The sequence below is a fragment of the Setaria italica genome, chromosome VII, assembly GCF_000263155.2.
Source record: "Setaria italica strain Yugu1 chromosome VII, Setaria_italica_v2.0, whole genome shotgun sequence".
NCBI classification, from domain to species: Eukaryota; Viridiplantae; Streptophyta; class Magnoliopsida; order Poales; family Poaceae; genus Setaria; species Setaria italica.
In genome coordinates, this window is record NC_028456.1 from 6,322,401 (window position 1) to 6,332,327 (window position 9,927).

At 50.4% G+C, this 9,927-nt stretch overlaps 1 long non-coding RNA gene across 1 annotated transcript; it reads right to left on the reverse strand.

The window, feature by feature from the left end:
- On the reverse strand, window positions 1-9,146 carry LOC111257827. Its single transcript, XR_002678385.1, has 3 exons — window positions 8,953-9,146; window positions 7,639-8,041; window positions 1-110 (listed from the first exon to the last, which is right to left on the reverse strand). It is a non-coding gene; the product is annotated as an uncharacterized LOC111257827 (long non-coding RNA).
- Between the last annotated feature and the right edge of the window lie 781 nt (window positions 9,147-9,927).

Genomic DNA, 9,927 nt, shown 5'->3' on the forward strand with positions numbered 1-9,927 from the left:
AGCAAATTGATCTTCGGGGTGCTCGGCTTCAGCTCCTACAGGCAGCTCAGCTACAACTTCGTCTTCAGGCACCGGGTGCAGCTCGTACATTCCATCGGCGAGGTTCAGCTCTACACGAAATACAATGCAAGGGGTCAGACACTTAGATGGTTATTTCAACAACACTTGAAAGGATTTAGCCCAAAAACTGTAGCAAAACTACAGGAAAGTGCAAAACTCACTTCATTGGATTCTACTCAAAAAGAGGATTCCAACCCAAGTGATTTCATATTTTTCTGATTTTTCCTCGATTTAAGATGAATTTCCCAATCTTCTGCTGATTTAGAACAAGATAAAAGAGTCGGATCGGGGAAAACTTACGATCTGACCCTTAGACCTAAGGAATAACTGTACCGGGATCCTCAGATTTAACACAGAGAAGTCTTCAGAATTTTACACAGATACCCTTGGTCCAAAGAAAAAGACACAGTCGAGCCCTCGGGCGAGGCCGACAGGGGTCAGGCGAAACAGACAGGGTCGAGTGAGATGGATAGGGGTCGGGCAAAACAGACAAGGTCGGCAGCTTACCTCCAGTCTTACGGGCGAGGTCTTGGGGTTGGAAAGAAACAAGCTGAGGCAGAACGAGGAACGATGGCATTTTGGCGGTGGTGGTGCTTCTTGTGGTCAACAAGCAAGCTCTAGCGCTGGTCGGAAGAAAGGCTAAGCGGCTGGCGAGGTCGGCAAGGTGCGGTGTTGGGTGGAAGGGGAAGCTCCACAGAGAGCTCAGGCGGCGGCGCGTGAGCACGAAGCAGAGGAGTGTGCGGCGGTGAGTGCGATGGAGAAGAATAAGCAAGAAAAAGAGGAAAGGGCGGTGGTGGTGAAGGGAACTCCGTAAGAGGCTTCGGTACCCTTTTTATAGCTGCGCAGAAGTGAACGAACTCGAGCGACGCGAGAATAAGATCGAGGGAGAAGAAGTGCTCTGTCACAGCGGCGATTGGTCGGCGTCTCCATTGGCCGGCGAAGCGGAGCTCCGGGGATAGGATCCTACGGCATTGGGCAAGGGAGATAGCATCAAGCAAGCGCGGTTTTGCCAGGCGGAAGGATTGGTGAGGTCGAGCGCATGCTTGGTCGCGTGAAGCGCCGGATTAGGTGCGGCGGCCTGGTATTGGTGGACAGGAGGGAGGTAGGTGCACCGCAGTCGGGGGCGCTGCAAGCGAGGTGATAGGGCGAGTGGTGTGATGTGAGCATGCGCAGACTAGCGGCTCTGCCGGGGCACACTACTGGCGAGGCGGGGGAAAGGAGTTGTCACTGCCTGCGCGGTGATTGGCGAAGATGGCAGCGTCGCGGGGTGCGCACGCGAGCAGCGCGACTAAGGTGTGACGGAAGGGCCGGAAGGCGTTGGGGCGCGCGGCCGGGGATCCGGGTAAGGTGGACGCGCGCGGGAGGTGAGGCAGTACTGGCGCGGCAGCGGCCAATCTTCGGTCGCAGCGGCGGGCAGTGCGCCTGGCGCGGCCGGCGAGGTCTCGAGCGAGACGAGACGGGGCGGAGAGGTCTGCAGGGCTCGTCTGCGCACGACTGGAAAGGAGGCGCGCTGATCCATCTTGTCGCGGCCAGCGACTGGGCGAGGCGACGCTTGCCGGTAAGGTCACGCCACGTGGCGGCAACGCTTGAAGCGCAGTGCATGCACGCTCTGGCGCTGCCTGGCTGTTGGATCCGTGAGATCCTTTGCCGGGCCCATTTTCCAGCCTCTGGATCTCCCGTTTTCCAAATTGCACCACATTGACTCCCTCCACAAGAGTTGTAGAACACAGGCTAAGGTCCAACTTTTGTAATTTGGCAGAGTTCAAAAACGCGGTTGACTCGGAGATCCAAAGCTCCAAAGTTTGGGGAACACTGGTTTTCGGGACTTGACCAAGGTCCAATTAACAAAGTTGTTGTAGTAACTTCTTTCTCCAACTTCTATAAAGGGATCTCTTGATGTTCAGCTCAACTTTCCAAAGATAAACCTTCCCTAAGGCGCTAGGTTGGGCTGATTTTTGCAGACTTAGCCAGAATGGCTGAAGGAAGTTTGAGTTGACTAGACTAGGGGACTTGTCTTAAGATTAAACTCGGTTGATTTAATTCTAGGTCATTACAGCCTACCCCCCTTAAAAAGAATCTTGTCTTGAGATTCGGGTGTAAGGACAACTAGTGGGGTTGGCGGGTCTTACCTCCTTGGCTGAAAAGAAAACCTCTGAAGTGCTTGTTTAGATATTCCTTTGTTTCCCATGTTGCTTCATCTTCCGTGTGGTTACTCCATAGAATTTTGTACATTTTCACAACTTGTCGTCAGGTGTACCTCTCCTTACGGTCGAGGACTTGGGCAGGATATTCTGCATAGGACAAGTCGGGCTCGACTTCAAGTCGTTCCGGCTCCAAGATTTCAGTCGGGACTCAGACACATTTCTTCAGTTGAGAGACATGGAAGATGTCATGGATGGCTGAGAGCGGTTCAGGTAGTCTGATCCAATAAGCAACGGGTTCGCAGATTTCCACAATCTCATAAGGGCCAATGTAACGGGAAGTCAATTTCCCCTTTACTCCAAACCGTTGCACTCCTTTGGTCGGGGAGACTCGGAGATATACATGATCACCAATGTCAAACTGCAGGGGTGTAACGGCCTCGGATAAAAGTCCTTCGCGTTAATCTTAATCCGAGTCCCTGATCACCTGTCTCAGTTTTCCAAGCCTAAGTGTTCAACCTCCAGATCTTCCGACCCTTCGATCCGACCCCTCGCTGTGGTCTCCCCAGTTCCAACCCCGCCGACCCCCAACCCACCGTCGGATCTTCCTAAGCCATCCCACAACGTCGCCCTTCAGTTCGAGTCGTGGGCCACCAAACTGATCAGTGGACCCACGAGATCTTTTCCCCCAGATCTCCCGCGATAGGCGCACTCGAGTTGCATGCCCGCTTCAGAGTTCCCTAGCCACGTGGCTCAACTCCTCCGACGTCCGCCGCTCCGCCTCGTCGCCGGCCCACGACCGGATGGATTCTTGCGCCCCCTTCCCCAATCGCGGTAGAAGCTCCTCTGCTACCCTTTCTGCAGCACCTCGCCGCCCGCGCCCATCATCACATCGCCAGATCCCGGCTGCAGAGCCCGATACCGCCTATCTTTTCCGTCACCTCTCCACAGTCGCGCCGCCTCGGTCCTCGCTACGCGACAATTCCTCCTCCGCCAACCCAGACCGCGGCAGTGACAACCCCTTTTCCCGCCTTGTTAGAAGCTCTGCCCCGACAATTTGTTGCTCCGCGCTCGCCCGCGCGACCGCAGCCGCCTGTCTTCTCACCTGTGCGCTCTTGTTTCTAGCGCCGTTTTCCTGGTCACTTCCATCAGATCCATCGCACGACGACGCCCACCTCCGCCAAATCTCAACCACCGGCAAACCCGCGCCTGCGCCGCCCTGACGTCAGTGCCCAATGACCGCCGGTGTCATCCCCGAAGTCCTGCTCCACCGCCCTCATCGCTCAATCGCCGCCCCGGCAGAGCACTCCATCGTTTCTTCCCCGGCCTTCGCGCCGCTCCCCCTTATCACTTCCGCGCCGCTATAAAATGGGATGCTGGAGCCCCACCGGAGTTTCCCTTTGCCCTAGCTGCCCTCTCTCTTACTCCCTGTTCGAGCTCACAGCGCCACCACCTAAGTCTGAGGAACTCTCCTCTCCACGCAACACCACTTTCCCCAATCCACCAGCCACTGCTTTCAGTGCCGCCCAAGAGCTTGCTGTGATCCACAAGAAGCACCGCCGCCGCCGGAATACCGCCGAACATCCTCGCCGCTGTCCCAAGCCCCTTAGTCCTTCCGCCGAAGCCTTCTCTGTAAGACGAAGGTAAGCTGCCGACCCTTGTTCGCCTCGTCCGACCCCTCCTATCCGCCCGACCCCGGTTTCGTCTCGCCCGACCCTGTCTGTTCCGCCGATCCTTCTGCGCCTTGCCCGAGGGCTCAGCTGTATCTTTTTCTTTGAATCGAGGGTGTATGTGTAAAACTTGGGGACTTTTCAGCGTTAAGTCTGAGGACCCCTAGCACATCTATTCCTCTAGATTAAGGGCCAGATCATAAGTTCCTCCCCCTCCGACCCTTACATCTTGATCTCCATCAACTCCATCGAACCTCCCCACCCTTCTGTAACTTGCCGCAAGTTTCTGGGCTCAAACTTGCAAGTGTTGCTGTTGAAATAACCATCTAAATGCTAACCCATGCATTGCATTCGTGTAGAGCTGCATCTCGCCGACGGCTTCTACGAGTTGCACCCGGTGCCAGAAGATGGAGGTGTAGCTGAGCTCCTGCCTCCAGAAGCCGAAGCTACCCAAGAAGACGAGCAGTTTCCCTCCTCCTTGCTCGAAGGCAAGCCCCGGATGCATGAATCCCCTATGTTTTACCAGACTTGCACATGCCTTCTTTAACATGCTTGTGCATTTACGTATATGAGTTGTTTGGAACCATAGATGCATAACTTAGCTCCCTTGATCTGAACACTAGCTGTTGGACCGAGTAGCTGCTTTGCTTAAAAAAGAAAACGGTAAAAGCCAAGTGATTCCTGTCACTCGCGAGTTGTAGGAGTTGGTTGTTTCTCTTCTATTACAACTATAAGGATGATGGATGGGGCAGGGTTTTGGGTAACTCTTTGGTGGTCGGTTGATCGCCCCGTCTGTCTATGAAACTTGCTAAGGCCTGACAGTGGTGGTGTTCGTGATCAAGTGTTTGAAAGTACTAATCTCATACCTAGTATGGGATGGGGAAGCCTAGTACCTGATTGAACTAGGGCGTGACTTATACCCCTGCTGTCCCTGGAATGAGGTTCCCATGGTGCATCATGTGGGTGCAAGTGCGGTCACAGTACGGTAGAGGCTGGGACTGTGGAGCATTGCATGCCAAGGGAAGTTTGGACCTGACACGCGCCTGGGAATTGATGGGGACGGCCGACACAGGAAGCGACCCCTGTGGTGCGCGGATGTCGTGAGATTAGGTTCGCCATGCATGGTTAAGAAACTCGAATCGATTCATCTGCCTCTCACAGTTTGAGACTGCTTGATCGCTATGTCACCCTGAGTAAATAAGGAATCTGATGATGACATGGTCTTGTTGTTGATGTATATACCTTTGGTTGGTTCTTGGTTGCTTAGAATAGATTGCAAACTTAGACTGGATAATGAACTTAGAACCGGAGCTAAAACTTGAAAGTAGGGATACACCTAGTGCTTTTGGCAAACAAACCCCTCAGCCAAAAAGCCTTGCATGTCTAGAAGAGGTAGTTTAGCGCGCTCCCTGTCGGTTAAGTCTTGTTGAGCTTAGTAGCTCAGCCTTGTTGTGGCTCTTCTTTTTCAGGTGAAGTTGCTGCCTCTGAGACTCCTTCTGTTGGCACTTGGCTGCCCCAACTCCCTCCGGGTTGGACGGTTGAGTGGGATCCCTCCTCGGACGGCGAGGAGCGGGATCACTGATGTCCCGATTGGCCTCACCAGGGTTGTCCGACCCCGACGAGTTAGCTTCCGCTAGTTGTTTTACCTTTTGTTGTTTTTTGCTGAACCTTGTAAAACTCTGATGTTATTTTTATGGCCAAACTAAATGGTTAATTTGTTAACTCAGTGGACTTGTTGTATTCTCTAGAACCGCTCACCTTCGTGTGGGTTTGCTATTCGGTCCTGTTCAAGTGGTTAAATCGGATGAAATCCGACGGCACTTCGTGTTTACTCGGTTTAGGCATGAGCGTCGCGTATTATGCGGCTAAATCATGTTTAACCAAGTAAATCCGAAGTGGATCCGCCACAAGGGGTCTCCTCCTTTTGTCAGAATAGCTCTTTTGTTGAGATTTGGTTGCCTTGAGATTGGCTTGAATCACCCTAACTTGCTCTTCGGCTTCTACTACTAGATTAGGACCATAAGTTTGTCTTTCCCCAAATTTGTGACCAATTTAAGGGTGTCCGACACCTCCGACCATACAAGGCTTCAAATGGTGCCATCTTCAATCTAGCTTGGTAGCTGTTGTTGTAAGAGAACTCTGCCAATGGTAAGCATCTATCTAGATTCCTGTCATAATGGATGACACAAGCTCGTAGCATATCTTCTAGGATTTGATTCACTCTCTCTGTCTCACCATCTGTTTGAGGGTGATATGTTGAGCTACGGATTAGCTTGGTGCCAAGTGAAGTTTGTAATTGTTCCCAAAAACGTGCTACAAATTGGACACCTCGATCAGATATGATCATCCTTGGTACACCGTGCAGGGAAACAATGCGGTCGAGGTATAACTCTACATATTTCTTGGCCGTGTAGGTGGTGTGAACAGGAAGAAAGTGTGCAGATTTGGTGAGGCGGTCCACAATAACCCAAATGGAGTCATGTCATTGAGAGGTAGGGGGCAATCCAACAATGAAATCCATACTGATGTCTTCCCATTTCCAATATGGAATAGGTAGGGGTTGCAAGGTACCTGTTACCTTCAAGTGACTTGCCTTAACCCGTTGACACGTGTCGCACTCAGAGACATAGCGCGCAATTTCTGGTTTCATTCCACTCCACCAAAAAGTTTGATGGAGGTCATGATACATCTTATTGCTGCCAGTATGAATTGAGAACTTGGAGAGATGAGCTTTGTTGGGGGGAAATATTAACGACCCCCTAATGCCCCTTAAAGCAACAATCATGAAGGCCCAGGCCCACCTGCGGTAATAACGATTACCGCCGACCCAGCAGAGGCAGAGAACATCCTACTCCATCTCAACCGACCCAGGGCCCCGGGGTCGGACACTCCCGACCCCTCGATGGCAGAACTCTGCCTCACCCGACCCGTGATCCCAGGGTCGGGAGCGCCCGACCCCTCGCCGCAAAACTCCGCCTCGCCCAACCCGCGGTCCTAGGGTCGGGAGCGCCCAACCCCTCGCCGCAAGACTCCGTCTCGCCTGACCCCGGGCGTGGGGGGTCGGACTCATCCAGGCCCACAAGATAAGTATCCACCTCGAGCGCGGACTGGCAGACGAGGGCGCGAATCTCGTGGACCCCTCACTGATTTTGCCATAAATGCTTCACGGCTCTGGCGCGCAGAAAGGCGCCTGTGTCCCTCGACGTGACCGCCACAAGTACCCAGGCGGAACATTGTAGCCACGACCGCACAAGCTACAATGGTCGTGGCTCCCCCTGATTCGTCGTAAGGCACTCATGGCATGCGTCGCCCAGTACAGGAGGGAGCTCCGCCCATTCTCGCCCCCCGCGTATCCAGCGACAGGGACACAATGCTCGTGTCCCACGGGCCATAAGCAGGACAACTGGGTCAATCGTCTCCCCCCCAACGTGCACAGTTGCCACGACCGAACACCATCATCATGCTCAGCGGCATCTAGGAGTTGGAACATTCGTTTTGATGAAGTGGTCAAAGGGTTTGGCTTCACAAAGAACGAAGAAGAGTCTTGTGTTTACAATAAGGTTAGTGGGAGCTCTGTAGTATTTGTAATCTTATATGTGGATGACATATTGCTCATTGGAAATAATATTCCTATGCTTGAGTCCGTAAATACTTCACTGAAAAATAATTTTTCAATGAAGAACTTAGGGGAAGCGGCATATATTCTGGGCATTAAGATCTATAGAGATTGATCGAGAAGGCTTATAGGATTAAACCAAGATACTTACATTGAATTTTCAACAGGCCTTCGAAACCAACATCTCGATAGCTTTTTTGTGATCATTGTTCAACCCTTGGTTGATGGTGATGAGTTTGCTAGCGGATCCTTTCTCCATGACATCCTGTGAAAAAAATAAAAATTCAGTTCGCCGCAAAGAAAAAAAGAGTGGCATTATTCAACTGGCAGTCACATGGGTTGTGTGTGTTCCTTAGTTCATTGTTAACTTATCTGGTCGCCTTTTCAGTTGATCACCTTCTTCCATTCGGACTTTCCCCTTTAAAGTTTTACATCGCCTACCCTTCCCACTTCTTTCCTCTTCATAGCATTAACATAGCATTAACAGTTTCAACCTTTCTGTGCTCATGCTTTCTAGTATGTCTTTTTGGTGCTGCCTTCGCTTGTTTGCCGTGCTGAAAAAAGTTAACATGAAAAAGATGGATCAAAAATGTAAATTAGTTAATGCTTATTCTGGAAAAGCCCAAATTAAATTGCTACTACCCCATATGCCTTCTAGTCTGCTCTGCTGCTATAACTTGAATGAGCCAATTAGATGAATAGTTAAGAAAAATAAGCCGAAAAAGCTGGTATGCTGGCCAAAAACATGCAAATAAAAGAAAAAAAAGACTACATCATGCTTATGCAGCTAAGATTAATGAATGAATTTGTTGCTTGTGTGCATAGATTGCTACATTATGCTTGTGTGCATAGATTACTGAATAAATTTTGTTCCCCAGGCATGATTTAGCCAGTGTCAAACTACTGCATGACAGTCAAATTACTAGATGAATAGTTAAAAATTACTAAATTACAGTCACATGCTGCCTGGTTGCATCTGCATAAGAATATATCACCACCACATGCAGAAGCAGCGCTGTATATATCCGGCCGCATAACAAAGTTGCTTTCCATGACAGCTTTCCCCTTTAAAAATCATTTTCCACATATGAATTGGTGGTGTGTATCTCAACAGAAAGAACAAAAATAGGCAGTGGGAAATTTTTTTACATGTGGTATATTTCTCTCTGCATATATAACTGCTACCCCCCTCCACAAAAGAACAAATGGGCAGTACAAAAAATTTTACATGTGGTATAATTCATCTCTGCATTAAATTGCTACCCTCCACAAGAACAAATTGCCAGTGGAGCAAGCCTAATCCACGGAAAAATGTTGCTAGTGCATATAATCTAGCAAAAATCATTCATAGGCGTCATCGCCCACCTCTCTCCCCCGCCTACCTCAACCCCCTATCCCCAATCAAACCCTAAAATCCCCAAAATAAGCTGACCCCTAAAATCCCCAAATCCCTAGCAGGGTTCACCTCGGTTTGTCAGAAGGGTGCTTCGTCCACATCCCATCGGCGGGCGTGCATCCTTCAGCAGCCGGCGCGCTGTCCCCCTGCCTTCTGGTGGTCGCGGACGCTGTCGGAATTTGTGCCTACTCCACCTACCTCTCGGCCGTGCATGGGTGGAAAGCGCGTGGGAGGTGCGAATCACCCCCACGACTTCACCCTCTCCCACTCGTCAGGCACTTGCGAGTGTCGCCGGTGAAGAATCCGGCTGCGGCGGCGTGCTCTCCGCTCATAGTTGTCTAAAGGGGTGTTTGGTTCCACGGACTAAAGTTTAGTCTTGTCACATCGAATGTTTAGATACTGATTAGGAGTATTAAACATAGACTAAGTACAAAACCAATTGCACAGATGGAGGCTAATTCGCAAGACAATGGAGGCTAATTCGCAAGACAAATCTATTAAGCCTAATTAATTCATGATTAGCACATATTTACTGTAGCATCACACTATCAAATCATGGACTAATTAGGTTTAATAGATTCGTCTCATGAATTAGCCTCCATATGTGCAATTGGTTTTGTAATTAGCTCATGTTTAATCCTCCTAATTAGTATCTACATATTCTATGTGACAGGGACTAAACTTTAGTCCGTGGAACCAAACACCTCCGAAGTAGAATTAGAGAGAGGAGCCGTTATGAGTGTTGCGCGTGTCCGGGCTGAGGAAAATGGGGAAGGCCCGAGCGTAGGCCTGCTAGGCCAAAGGGTCATGCGGTCACACTGCAGCAAGATCGGTTGGTGTATAGACTTTTCCTTTGCGTAACCTTTTATTGCTAGCCTTTCTATCCAAGCATTTTGAATTTCTACACTAGAAATCTCGCAATCCTCGCTGGGCATCCAAACCTTAACCCAAACATATGATTTTTGTGACTACCTCTTTGACCACAACCCAATTTGAGTATTGAAAATATTTCGACGTCGGAAGAATAATCAGTGACTTTTCATG